This window comes from Saccopteryx bilineata, chromosome 2 (assembly GCF_036850765.1).
Source record: "Saccopteryx bilineata isolate mSacBil1 chromosome 2, mSacBil1_pri_phased_curated, whole genome shotgun sequence".
Lineage (NCBI taxonomy): Eukaryota > Metazoa > Chordata > Mammalia > Chiroptera > Emballonuridae > Saccopteryx > Saccopteryx bilineata.
The window spans coordinates 235,581,980-235,590,190 of record NC_089491.1 but is presented as its reverse complement, the minus strand read 5'-3'; the positions used below and the strand labels follow the sequence as shown (position 1 = coordinate 235,590,190).

General features: G+C 55.3%; 1 long non-coding RNA gene across 1 annotated transcript; it reads left to right on the top strand.

Moving 5' to 3' along the window:
* The first annotated feature begins 2,900 nt into the window (after window positions 1–2,900).
* Window positions 2,901–7,263, top strand: LOC136323175 (uncharacterized). Its single transcript, XR_010728926.1, has 3 exons — window positions 2,901–3,147; window positions 5,321–5,497; window positions 6,787–7,263. It is a non-coding gene; the product is annotated as an uncharacterized lncRNA (long non-coding RNA).
* The last annotated feature ends 948 nt before the right edge of the window (window positions 7,264–8,211 follow it).

The window sequence follows — 8,211 nt, the reverse complement described above, 5'->3', positions numbered from 1 at the left end:
GTCTGAGCACCCCTGAGACTGACCCTTCCCTTCCTGCCCTCTGCGCGCGGGTTCCAGGAACCTAATGGTAACAGGAACTCCCATATTCAGCGTTGCTGCCCATGCCAACCCTCTTCTATGTATTAGCTAACTTAAAGCTCCTAATCACAGCCTTAAGACCAGACTGTTCCAAATTCTCATTTTGGGATTACAGATGAGGCCCATGAGGCCCAGAGTGGGAACTAGATATCCCTGAGGTTTCATCTGGTTCCACAGCAGAACTAGGTTTGGACTGAAGTCTGTCTACCTTTGGAGCCTTTCTGTTAACCTCCACTTCCCCAGGGACCCGGGTGTCCTAGAGGTCAACAGAGAGATCCCAGATGTCCTCTTCCCGCCTCCGCTGATCACACAGCAGCCTTGGAAGGACAGTGGGGGGGGGGGGTGCCGGGGACGGGGAGCATCTCACAACGGGGAGTTTCCATTGGCATTCTGCCGCTAGCTGGCTGTGTCCTAGTCTCTGGTTGGGATGAGGATGTCTGTGATTTCAGCCTCTAGCCAAGACAGCCTCTGAGACCCCTTCTCTTTGAAGACTCCCGAGTCTGACTGTGCCGAGATGACCGGTTTGGGAGAAGATATAACACCCGCAGCCGCTTGCGGAGAGCCCACAGATTTGGCCTCTCAGAGAAGGGTCGTGCAGTAACTCAGTATTTGGACTCAACTCAGGAGAACTGCCTGTCATTGGAGGTAGAGCATCCCTGAAAAGCCCCGAGCACAGGGCCTTCCTGTTCTGCCCAGCACCAGGACTGGGCCGCACCAGGTGCAGAGCGAGTGGTCACGGCAGCCATGACTGAGGAGGACCACTGGGTGCAGTGACTGCCTTGTGTTGAGCGCTTACATCCTGTCTCTGTGATACTGTCAAGCCCTTGCAGCAGTTCTACAAGGTAGGTTTTGTAGAGACCAGGAAACCAGAGGTCAGCGATCTGCCCAGTGGCCTGCAGAAGTGCGGGCTAAGATTTGAGTGCACATTCTTATCCATGTGCTAGGGTGCTGCCCAATTTCAGATGTGGTCGTAGACTCCCACTGATTTTTTAGTGGTGGCAGGTCTCAGGTTAGGCTCTTTGGGCCATTAGTACGTTTTCCCAGAGACCCCAGGGGGTGAAAGCAGCCCTAACTATGCCATCCTCACTGCACTTTAGGGTGAAGCAGGAAAGGGAGGGAGTCGAGTCCTCTCCTGTGTGTGAGACAGCAGTCCGAGCTAGCTGAGCCGGTGTGGGGCTGTGACTGGGAGTTGCCAGGCAATGCCTGACTGGCCAGAGCCCAGGAGTGCAGTGCAGAGCTCCCAAGGGAGGCTGCTCAGGAGATTGCCTGGGGACAGAGTGGGGACACAGGTATTTCCCAGACTGGCCTGTGCACCAGGGGTGGAGCTGGAGCCCACGGCTTGGGGAACCAGAGACGTGGCCAACCCCCACCAGCCACGGCCCTGGCCCGGAAGTGAGCAGATAGGGTGGAGTCACAGCATGCCAGCGGCCCAGAGGGTCCTAGGTTCCTTGAGGAGCATGGGGTTGTCTGACGGTGCTGGCATGAAGCCAGGATTCTCATTTCTGACTTGAGAGCTAAAAGCCTAGGATACCAGTGCTAAGGGAACCCCAAGATCTTGCATCAGTTCCTTTCCCTATCCCCAGATTGGAGGCGTGAGGTGGCTCTGTCAGCCCAAGCAGGTTCACTGGCCCCCAGCGTCACTCCCCCCAGGCGATAAGGCACAGTGCTGCTGGTATTTGGGGCAGGGGGAGGGGCAGGGGAGGACCCTGGGGCACAATGGACACCAGCAGCTTTGTTCCTGTGTCCACCTTTTAGGGAGGGGGTGTCAGTGGTGGCCCCACAATCTATGTGGCAAGCAGACCTGTGTCTGGGCCAGGGAATTAAGCTGTCTTCACCTCGCCAGCATGAATAAGGCCAGAGGGCCTGTGACAAGAGCTGTCAGTGCTGGTGTCCTGTCCCAGCCATCACTGACAAGGCCAGGCAGCTCAGGACACCTGGGAAAGACAACGCTGAAAGAGCAGGGTATAGGGCCTGCCCGGGGAGGGGGCAGGTGGGGACACAGCAACCTTTGTGTGCACCTGACCGGCACAGTCACGAGACGAGCTGCTTCCTGTTGGGGGCTCTGTCCCTGTCCTGCCTCCCCACACCCCCACCCTGCACCCCTGCCGCCCCTCCCCAGCCCCCCTCACCCTCTCTCAGGCTCAGAACGGGGCTTCTCCAGAGGGCTTGTGCTGGGTTATGAGGACAGGGGTGAGCTTCATGGTGATGCAGGTGACACTGACTGTCTTGGCATTGGTCCCATCCTACCCTCCCTCTCAGCCTCTGTGGGCAGTTGCCAACCCTCTTGCCAGGTACTAGAGGCTAAAGTCAGGGCTGTATGAACTGGGGGAGATGTTTCTGTGGGTAGGATGTGTGGGTGGCACCCAGAGCCCTGCACAGGCCTGTCTTGGGTGGAATCCTTGCTGCAGTGGGAGCTAGGTCCTGCTAGAGAGAAAAGGAAACACCTTGGTGTCCCCCAACCCCAGTCCTCCTGGGTTCCTGGCCTGACAACCCTAATCAAGCAGCGGCATTATGGGGCTTGAGTTTCTGTCTGGTGAGGAAGCTCAGCCCAGCTCTTTCCAAAACATGGCCAGGTAATGCCACTGTGGGCAGGCAGTTGACACGTGGGGTGGCAGGGCGGCAGCTGCAGAGGGCCTCTCTCTGGATGGTATGCAGATATTATCTCAGCAGGAAGCATGCAGTGAACTGCTCTCTGCCCCCTCTAGCTCCCTCAGTGTTTTTCAAAGAAAAATGCCCCCCCCCACTAGTTCTCTGACTCCACCCCTCCCTGCCTGCCCTGAAATCAACCAGGAGGGGCTCCCAGCTACAGGAATGGGCAACTGTGACCTTGCAGTCCCTGCAAAGGGATGAAGCCCCAGGTGGGCCCGCCACCTTCCTGGCTTCTAGGAGCTCAGGGTCCTGGGGATGCCTCAGAGAATTCCGGCCAGTTCCTTGGGACACAGCAAGACACAGACTCCTCTTCCTGTCAACAAGTGTCTGAGATGCTACAGGGGCATGAGGAACTCAAGACACAGTTCCTGCAATCTAGTTAGAAAGACAAAATGGAGTGGAGCCAATCTGGAGTAACTGGTGAGCTGTGGCTTCTAACCCTGACTGTCGCATGCGCTCTCCCACCATCGTTCACTGACCCCTGCAGGACCAGGCGCTGCGCTGGGCCGTGCTGGCTGGAGGTGCCGCCGCAGCACCATCCTGAGCCCAGGTTTCAGATGTGTGCAGGGCGTTGGGAGACCACGGGCAGTGCCGGTGTAGCCCAGGGAGGTTGTTGCCAGGTGGAAGGAAGGGAAGGGCACCTCACCAGAGGAAAGGGCGGCAGGTTTACTGGGAGGTCTACAAGTAGTTTGGTGCGACTGGAGCACAGAGCTCGGGACGGGAAGGGGCAGGGCTGAGGAAGGACCAGAGATGTCGGACCCCAGCTTACAGGTGAGGGAGCAGAGAGGTAGCAGCCAGGACGCCCAGTGCTGTGGTGGAGAGGAGGCTGTTGTGGTATGGGAGGCAGAAACCCTCCCCGCCGGTGGCCCGGGGCGGACTGCCCGCAGACCAGCCAGCGCCAGCCTGTCCCAGGTCTGCTTGCTGCTGCAACTCACCGAGAGCACAGGAGGCCTGGGGCTACCTCTGGGTTCCAGTGGGGAACAGGGGAGAGGAAGGCAGCTGCTGATGGCACACTCCTGGTTCCTGACAGCGCCAGCCTGTCCCAGGTCTGCTTGCTGCTGCAACTCACCGAGAGGACAGGAGGCCTGGGGCTACCTCTGGGTTCCAGTGGGGAACAGGGGAGAGGAAGGCAGCTGCTGATGGCACACTCCTGGTTCCTGACCCCCGGGAATCCAGGTCAGGAATTCTCATGATCAGAGTCAGGCTCCAAAGTGTGACCAGATGCCTATCATCTGCTTTTCTGCCTCTGCTATGGTCTCTCTTTATTATTCTCTGTCTCTGTCAGTGTCTGTCTGTCTGTCTCTGTCTCACTATTTTTCTGTCTCTCTCATAGCTGTCAAATGTGTTCAGCCCTCTGCTGTTTTCCCAGTTTTGTGCCTTTTCCTTTCTGTTTAGATTGTAACCTTCCCCCCTCTACAGCTCTCTCTCTTTGCCCTTTCTCCTCAGTTTTTCTCCCTCTTAGGTCTGTCTTTCCTTTGTGTTCGTGTCCCTTCTCTCCTCTGGGTGGCAGCTTCGACTGCATCCTCTATCCTGCTCCCCTCATTGGGCGAGGCCCAGTGGCAGCTCACTTGTCCCAGCCAAGGACACCTTCACAGAGATGACAGTGCAAATGGTGCTCTCTTCTTTGGCTACCCAAGCCCGGGGGCTCTGTGGCTTTGGATGGGGGGAGGTCTTTTTTTTTTATTTTATTTCTTTTTATTTTGTATTTTTCTGAAGTTGGAAACGGGAAGACAGTCAGACAGACTCCCACATGCGCCCGACCAGGATCCACCCAGCACGCCCACCAGGGGGCGATGCTCTGCCCATCTGAGGCGTTGCTCTGTTGTAATCAGAGCCATTCTAGTGCCTGAGGCAGAGGCCACAGAGCCATCCTCAGCGCCCTGGCCATCTTTGCTCCAATGGAGCCTCCATTGCAGGAGGGGAAGAGAGAGACAGAGAGGAAGGAGAGGAGGAGGGGTGGAGAAGCAGATGGGCGCTTCTCCTGTGTGCCCTGGCAGGGAATCGAACCTGGGACTCCTGCACGCCAGGCTGACGCTCTACCACTGAGCCAACCGACAGGGCCGGATGGGGGGTCTTTAGTCCCTGAGCAATCTAAATGCAAATGTGTCCAGTCCAGCCCCCACCTCCTTCCGAGGGGCTCCCTCCAGCTCCCCTCCTGCAGGCCCTCACCCTGCTCCCTTCACTCCCATGTCATTTCATTGCTGTCTCCCCAGCCTCAGACGGGGCCAGGCCCTGACCCTACTTGCGGCTTCAATCATCTTCCCTCTGTTTGGCTTCCCTCTGCACCCCCATCACCCCTTGGCTTGGCCAACGCCCCTCTTTCGGGCCTCGGTGTACATGCCCTGTCTTGGGGAGCCACCACCCAATCCTCGCACAACTCCAAGTCCTCTGCGCAGTGTGACAGCCAGGGCCTCACCATCACGCAGTTACCAAAAATGAAGTTAACTCTGTGTGGTGCTGTGTCCTTGTCCAATGTGCCCTCTGGGATTCAGGGAAGGAATGTTTACTGAAAACCTACAGCATGCCTAACACGAAAGGAGATCTTTTATGCGGTTGACCTCACTCGATCCTCTCCATCGCCTTCCTTTTACAGAATGACTGAGCATCTGAGAGGCAAAAGTCAGCCCGGGGCACACAGCAGATCTCTGGCACTGCCAGGACTCGCTCTGGGTGTATGACCCTGCTCCACCCCTCCTCTTCCTCAGGACTCGGCCTGGAGGCACCAGCACGGATTCCCAAGCACGAGCTGTGCTAGGGCTGCAGAGGCCAGGTCTGTGCATTGGTGAATGTCCGGTTTAACAAACCTACGTGGAACACATTGTCCGGACTGGGCATTGGGCTGCTTTGGGGGGTCTGGACTTGCCAAAGGGGGTGTGGGTGGGCACCTCCTGGATGTCACCTGTCTGCTTTGTCTATAGCCAAGTGTCTGTGTTGACACCTGACCAGGGCTGAAGGGAGAAGAGGACAGCGTGGGCTTGTGTGCGGTGGGCTGTGGGCGAGGGGTGTAGTGGGGGGACCAGGTTTAATGAGGTGACTGCCACTTGTAAATGAAACAGAAGGTGGAGCAACTTGTGTGAACTTTGACTTGCCCTGTCTGGCTGGCCTTTCACCAGTTCTCCAGCAGCTGCCTCACTCAGAAGGGACCTGCCACAGCCGGGGCGGGCAGGGCGAGCCAGGGTTGTGCAGCCCTGGGTGGGGGTGGGGGCCTGGGGTGTTGTGGTAGCCTCACCTGTTCGCTTCGAACGAAGTCAAAGTCCTGGGACAGGACTCACCCTCCGCACACCTCCTTCTGGTCATGTCTCCCAGACGCTCGCTCTCCCACCATCGGTGTGTACAATATCTCGCCCTGAGTGCCGCCGCCCTGGCTCTCACCTCCCAAACACACACCTTTTAGGGTAAGCTGGTCTGACTTTGACACTTGGGCCCACGTTACTTGCCAGGGCAGATTCTGCTGAAAGTCCAGTGGCTGGTGTCTTCTTTCTGCCTCTTTCCTTGTGGTGGGCAGGCACGAAGATGATTCCCAGTCACTGCTGCCTTCTAGTGTCCACATCCTTGTATGGTCCCCTCCCCTTGGGTATGGGCAGTACCTGCAATCTTTTTTTTTTTTTTTTTGAAAGAGGAAAACAGACGAAGGGAGAGAGTAAGAAGTATCAACTTATAGTTGCTTCACTTTAGTGTTGCACTGATTGCTTCTCGTAAGTTCCTTGGCCCCAGGGTGGGGCGAACCTCAAACTGAGCCAGTGACCCCTTGTTCAAGTGACCTTGGGCTCAAGCCAGCGACCTTGGGATCATGTCGATGATCCCGTGCTCAAGTCAGAGACCCTGCGCTCAAGCTGGTGAGCCAGTGCTCAAGCCGGCAACCTCAGGGTTTTGAACCTGAGACTTCAGCATCCCAGGCCAACGCTCTATCCACTGTGCCACCGCCTGGTCAGGTGGCAACCTAACTTCTAAGGAACAGAGTGCAGCAAAGGTGACGGGACATCACTTGCTTGCTTTATTACATGAGATCGTAACCTTCCTTGTGCTAGCAGCCTCACTGTTGCCCTCTTGTCTCACCAGAAGCAAGTGGCCCTGTTGGGGAGACTCACATGGCAAGGAAATGAGGGTCGCTTCAGATCAACAACTCACAAGGAATTAAATTCTGCCAACAATCTTTCCTGGGAATGAATGAATTCTCCAATTGAGCTTCAGTGAAGACAGCAACCCTAGCCAACGATTTGATTGAATCTCTGTGAGAAGCCCTGAACCAGAGGACCCAACTAAGCTGTGGCTAAATTCCTGACCCACAGAAACCATGCGATAATAAGTGTGTGTTTTTTTAAGCCTCTAAGTTTATAGTAACTTGCTATATAGCGAAGGATATGAATATATCTTTCATATTAGTCCTTCCTGACGCCGTCTCGTTCTTTCAAAAAGAATGTTCCTCCTAGACAATGGAGCATGTTCCCATATGCCAGTAGCTATAATGGCTGTCAGTTATCTGCAGAAGTATACATTTTGTCCTGGCTGAGCTATCCAACCATTCTGGGAGGTGTGGCCACCTGGATGGCCCCAGCATAGGGAGGAACACCTAGGAATTGACAGTTGGCAATGGGCACACAGTAAAGGGCAAGAGAAAACTCACTCATCCTTCTGTGCCTCTACTCACAGTAGCGACTATTCCTACTCTTTGCTAGCTCCACAGTCTCTAGTAAATGCTAACTGATTCATTTGGTTCAGTCATTCCTGACGTTAAGATTGGGGTTGATGAGGAAGCGCCAGACTCCATTCAGAGCATCTCTTAGCCACATTTTAGAACACTTCATCTGGTATGAGGGCGGGGGCAATCTTGGACCTCTGGAGAGCACTCATGGTGCTGCGAATGCAGGGAGAGTTGTCTAGGCAAGAGGAACAGGCGGGAGATGATCAAGTTGGCATCTAAACCTGCTTGGAAAAACCTGCCTTCCTCATCAGTCTTGACCTTGACCTTGACCTACAGGCCTAAGGGAAACACCAGAGTGGCTATGAAGAGCTACCTCACTGATTTCCTTGGGTTCCCCCTCTCCTCAGAAACAGAGTAAAAATTGGACTGGTGGATAAGAGATCTCAGCCTCTGGGCTGTGGGATTCCAGTCACTTGGTAAACTTTTTCACTTTCTTCCTCAGAAGTCAGAATTAGAAGAAATCTTAGAAGTCCAGAAGGCCAACTATGTATCTATCATTACATAGATAAATAGGCCCTGGCTGGTTGGCTTAGCAGTAGAGCATAGGCCCAATGTGTGGATGTCCCAGGTTATATTCCCAGTCAGGGCACACAGGAGAGGTAACCATTTGCCTCTCCCCTACACCCCATCTCTTGCTCACTTTTCTCCTTCTGCAGCCACAGCTCAAATGGTTCGAGCAAAGTTGGCCCTGAGTGCTGAAAATGCTTTATGGCCTCTCCTCAGGCACTAAAATAACTTGGTTGCCGAGCAATGGAGCAGCAGCCCAGATGGGCAGAGCATCT